We start from the raw sequence: 6,196 nt of genomic DNA on the forward strand, positions 1-6,196 counted from the left end.
TTTTCCTCTTGCTTCAGAATGTTGTGTTTCAAGTGCCAAAGTATCAAAAAGTGCTTGATATTCAGCTGGCGTCTTGTTCTTAATTGATTCCCCTCCAAGGTTGTTTACCGCAACTTTGCTTGAAGCTGTTAATCCCTTATAAAATATTTGCAACAGAACTAGAGTAGGCAAACCATGGTGTAGACACTAAATTAACAAATTATTGAATCTCTCCTATGCCTCAGAAAAAGTCTCATCAGCCTATTGAGTGAACTACATGATATTATCTCTAAGTGTATCGGTCATCTAAGTCGAAAAGAATTTCTCCAAAAATTTATTTTGAATATTGTTCAACTTGTCAAGGTTCCAGGCTTCAAAGAATTCAACCATGTCTTTGCTTTGTCTTTCATAGTGTCTGGAAGACCTTCATCTTAAGATGTTCCTCGGTGACCCCTTCTGTTAATGCCATGTTTGACACCATGTTGAAGATATCTCTAATATGTGCCAACGGATCTTTAGTGCTCATGCCATGAAAAGAAGGCATCATATTAAAGTGGATATTCTTCAATTCATAATTTTTTACAACTACAAGAAGAACTATGCTTGATGGTGATCCTGGAATGGTTGGAATATCATGGTCTCCCATCGTTTCATTCTGAACTAATGCCATCTTATTCTCTTGCCCATTTTCTTTCTCACTACCTTTCTTTTATTCCTTGCAGATTCCACGAAGTCTTTTCTCAATTTCATGTTCAAACTCAAATATTATGCAATCTGACAAACGCTTACCAAGCATTCACCTACAAGAAACAATGAAAACAGTGAGAATGAACCCAAAAAAAAAAAAAAATATTAAACTAACTAAAATTGAAAAGTTAATAAAACAGAATAATAAGAAAGAAACAAAAGAAAATTAAATTAAACTCAATCCGAGGACGCAGCGCCAAAAACTTGTTGTGATAATGGCAAGTGTGCAATATTGTCCAAGTAATATGGTGATAAGTAGAGTGTCTTTCTAACAACGATCGGATTAACCTAAATTTATTATTGCGATTAACTTCAAACTAAAATTAAATAAAAGAAGGATTATGATCACAAATTCAAATATGCAAAGAAACGAAATGCAAGTAAAAATAACAATCGATCGAACACGAAGTAAACGTGAATGAATTATAAAAGATTAATGTGTGGAAGCACTAAGACATCAGGTTCCTTATTCTCAATCCTATCTAATCCCATTATTCATATTAACATCAAATTATTCCCATGTTGCTAGCAATTATCCCTTGATTTTGTCAATATTTTCTGTTAGAATATACTAATCATGTTTCTAACTATCCACCTATGTTATGTCTACCCATAAGATATAGATACTCATAACCCTTTACACTCAATGGATAACTACACCAAACTACACAAACCATAACTAGTATGTCTACTCAACTATGAAATTCAAGGTAATTGTTATGAGAAGTAATCTACTAAACTCAACCTGTTAGTCACAATTTAATTCTTTGCACAAATAATGGCCAGTTATTTGATAACAATAATGCAAAATAACAATTACTCAACATGAAAAATAACTGAGATTAATATAAAATAACGAGAATTAGATGTTCATGATAAGAGTACACTCTAACCCTTGCAAAAGGATTTAGTTCATGATCGAACTAAAGAACAAACATAGTGAAGGAAAAATTTTGTCCTAGCTAAGAACATGTAAGAACATTTGAATACATATGCAAACTAATAACTCTTTAAAGTAGGCATGCATTCAAAAACAATTCATAAAACCCATGACTTTCAAAGCCTAGTATATGGTGAACCATAAGACTCTTTAACAAAATTAAAGAGAATAAGAATTTAGAGATTTTTTACCCTTGAAGCTCATCCTTGATTACACAAGGGATTCACCCAAGTGGAGGGCCTTCAAGTCACCTCCTTGCTCCTTGAATCTTCCTTGTGATTTCCTCCCTTTTAGTGCTCCTTTTCTTCTTTGAGGATTTGAGGATTTGTTCTCCAAAACACCAAAAGTTTAGTGTCTCTAAGTCTCCACACCAAAGATGTTGTGTGAAGATGAAATGGATGACTTAGGTAAGAAAGATTGCTAGATGTTCCTCACCTAAGGTAATGAGAGAATAGGTTTCACCCAAATTCAATTAGAAAACCCCTTAGGGTGAAATGGCTATAAAGATGTATTTATACCACCTCACAATGGAGTGGCAAACTTGCAATTAAGCCAAGTTCACTACCCTTGAAGGTTATGGCCGGCCATTTAATGTATTTGGGCTTAATTGCCCATTTTGTTTTAGTTGTCATACAACTTAAACATAATGGGCCTTGTGGGCCAAAACGTTTTTGTGCCCCGAAGCCCAAAACTAACTTAAACGCCCAATACGAACGTTTCGTATAATTAATTAACTATTTAATTAATCTTGACCATTCTTCAATTAAACCATTTAATTGCTTATCCATTTCATATAATTTCTTCACTTATATCTTTACTCGGTGTACGATCCATTAGGTTCCAATTAGCGAGGTAGTGGGCGATGTTACTCTTAACGATCGATTGTGAATTGAAACCACATTTCAATTCTCCCTTAAATTAGTGTTTGCTAATCTTTAGGGCTTCCACAAACCATGGGTGACGCCTAGCAGCATGTCATGGTTACCCAAGCTAAGTAGAAGTGGTTGGAGAACCTATCCAGTTACAACTACAATGCAATACGGTCCTTCTCTAATACAATACTCTTAATCACATTGTTTGAGTGATAGTTTGTTTCATGTCTACTATCCAATGTGATACTTCTTTATATGATTCAATCGAATAAGATTTGGAACATCTTCCTTAGTCATATTCATATGCTTTGGCCAAAGACTCTCGAATCATATCTTAGAGTATTCTCCTTCCATCATGGAAGGTTAGAGATCCCTTGTTGTACATTCATATGCCTACATGACTAGATAGCTTGACCCCAACAATGCCGTGGACACTCCAATGGAATGCCGTTGACATAATCAAAGATCAAGGACCTAACCATTAGACATCAATGATGCCTCAGGTCAAAGGACTACTTTGCATATTGCAACTATTGAGTTCTTACATGACATGTATGTTCGAACTCTTGTTTGATCGTAGTTCAGTGTACTCGATTACTCTTTCGAGCACCTATGTGTTTGCCTTAGTGTCCAACACCAAATGACTTGAGACTAGTTCATACTCACGCTTGAGTCGACATAACACATACTAACCTTAGCGGATTGTCAATGCCCAATTGGCAATCCTATAGCTAGGAACGTTTTAGGAATGAACATAAGAGAAAGGTCTCGTTAATTTAACTAACTTAAATCACTTGTCTCTTAGATCAAATACATTCCTTGGATTCCCTTATTGCTTAAACACAAGATACTATAAATAGTGATTAACAATAAGCTTTGCCCTTCTATTAAACATATAAAAGTTTAACACAATAAGTATTCCAAAAAGCTATTACATCAAATGAGTGGCTTTGTGGGCATACTTCCAACACATAGACGAATTCGATGACATGGAAGACAACTTTGTATTTGAGTGTGTGTATTCGCTGGGAAGTCTGCAGCCTCCTTCCTAATCGTAATTTTCTATGGAGTTCTGAAATGTGATCTGTATGTGTCGTGAAGATGCTAGAGTCCTCTTGCGGCGCTCGATTCCCTCTTTTATATGTGCCGTGTTTTTTTCTTTAAATCCCCCTTCTTTTCTTTACTAATCCACATACTAATTGGAATCCCAAAAACATTTCATTTTGGGAAACATCAACAACACCACCATCTCTAATTAGGCTGACTTTAGAGGTACAAAATCCATCTTGGATTACTCCAGCCCATCACAATTCACAATCCACTTGGTGATTCTTTGTGCTTTTCCAAATCAAGACTCAAATTCTATGCTTCGTTCACAAATTATCTTTTCTACAAAAACTCACACAAGACACATTAAACTCATCAATTTAATATAAAATCATGACTAAATAATAAGTAAAAGAGGGATAAAACATGTATACAATATCAACCTAACAGCCATCAAAGTTTTCCGCACGTTGAACTTCATCCTAAACTCCTGGAGATCAGGGTCAATCCCATACACTGATTAAGAAGCTCAAAACATGTAATGAGTCTGAATGAGGCTGGGGCTAAGTCTCAAATAGCCATATTGTAGATGAACATGATGCCTTTCAAGAAATTAAATGGAGGAAATCTTAGACCTAATTCCAAGAACCATGGATAGATTCTGGTGCTAAGAAGTTGGGGAACAAAGTGAGTGGAGAGATCAACATGACCATTTTGCCTAGATTGAGTGGAGAGACCAACATGAACATTTTCCTTCAGAAGTTCGGTCATGGACTCAATAGCTTCTAGCGGAGTTGGATTAAAGGAGCAGTGGTGTCACCATTATCTTGTTCTAGAGCAGTGCACAAAGTCCAAGCGACTTCGCTAAGATTAACCATGCTTGTTTTGCAAGACGCGGGGATCTGATTCGGCATTGAATCAGATAGATCCTCTATATATTGTGGAGTTTCTACAACGAAGGAATTGGTGTGTGCTGTAAGTAATCACACTCCTCAAGAGGATGCAATGTCTACTTCTATATATCCTCTAGGATTTTCTTGACTTAGAACAAGGATTCTATCCTAAAAAGGTCTCTATCCCAACTGTTACAAATACACTCTTCTAAGGTTCGTCTTTGGTAGCGTATCATCGCACTCTAATTCTCTTGCCCACTGCTTGAGTCTTATACTTGCTGACTAACTTGACCATCGGAGAGACTTTAGCTGGCACACACACCCTCCCTCTCCAGTCTCAGGCTTACTCACGGTTGTTTTACAGGTTACTTGGATTTGTGCCTCCACCATCCACAACAGTACACAAATTTGGTTCCAACATTACCTATTTTGTTTCTTTGAAATTGTTCCCATAAGGCATTTTGACAATTTTTTTAAGAGTAAATTACACAGAACTACCTGTTAAATGACAACATGGTAGGAGTAAGGCCCACTTCTTTGCCAACTGAAATAAAAATGATTAATTTTTTTTAATAATTAAAATTAATTTTAAGAAACCTCTTTCTCTCTCATTTCTCCCCAGATGTTGATCGTCTCCTTTAGACCTGACAATTTTTTACACGACCCGTTAACATGACACGAAAATAACGAATTTTGGCTCAACACGATAACTAATCGGGTTGTTATCGCGTCACATGATAAAAACCCATTAATAATGGGTCCTTAACAGGTTTACATGAGAGTGACAAGCGGAAAACCTGTTTCGACACGATAAGAAAAAAGTTATTTTGATGATTTTAATTTTTTAAACTACTAAAAAAACTCACTATAAAATACAATAGATATAGTGTAACGACCTGTCCCCAAAAATTTTAATCTTTATAATTTTTAAATGTGAATTTACGGAAATGCTCTTTTATGCAAAGATGTTGACTTTTGTTGACCGTCTTGTCATGTCACATAAGGTTCATTTTCTTGGCGTATCCTCGTAGTACTCTTCACTACAAATGTGTGGGCACAAACAGAACGAAATTTGGAGTTATAACAGAGGAGTTATTAACAAATGAAGTCGAGGATAAAATTGTAAATTTATTATTTTATGGAATGCTCCATATTTTTGGAGCAAAATCTAGAAAGCCACGTGTGTGGCCCATATTAAAAGGAAGAAAAGTTAGGTGGTGGAGATGAAAGAAAAAGGAGAGGAAGGAGGATGAACGCTGCCCAATCAGGAGAAGGGAGAGAAGTGAGTGACCAATGGGAAAGAGAAGAAAGCAAGAAAAATAAGAGAGTGAGGGAACACTAAATCACCCTTGACCCGGTTCCTCTCCGTCGACCTGACATGTTCCGCAGCCATTCCGACGGTTTTTCCGCCAAATTGCAGCCATTCACCACCTGGGAACTTCTCACCGGCTCTTCTTCATCAATTTCCACTCATGATTGATGGGTTTTTTACCCTAGTTTCACAAGAACACCCACGTCGGCTGTGATAGGTGCACGGCGGCGAATCCACCATTCTTGCAATGATTTCTTTCAACTGTCACCACCAATAGCCCTCCCTTGAGCTTAGGAACAATGTCCAATCATTGGTTGGAGCGTCAGAGTTGATTTGAGGACGAATCAAGAACACCCAAATTCTAGGGTTCTGGTGGGTTCGTGGCGAATTGAAGCTTTTCCCGGCC

At 36.7% G+C, this 6,196-nt stretch overlaps 1 non-coding gene across 1 annotated transcript; it reads left to right on the forward strand.

Moving 5' to 3' along the window:
* The first annotated feature begins 169 nt into the window (after positions 1-169).
* On the forward strand, positions 170-276 carry LOC125473967. Its single transcript, XR_007255742.1, has one exon. It is a non-coding gene; the product is annotated as a small nucleolar RNA R71 (small nucleolar RNA).
* The last annotated feature ends 5,920 nt before the right edge of the window (positions 277-6,196 follow it).

The sequence above is a fragment of a genome, unplaced genomic scaffold (genome assembly GCF_019419815.1).
Source record: "Pyrus x bretschneideri cultivar Hongxiangsu unplaced genomic scaffold, Pyrus_bretschneideri_v1 Contig110, whole genome shotgun sequence".
Classification (NCBI taxonomy): domain Eukaryota; kingdom Viridiplantae; phylum Streptophyta; class Magnoliopsida; order Rosales; family Rosaceae; genus Pyrus; species Pyrus x bretschneideri.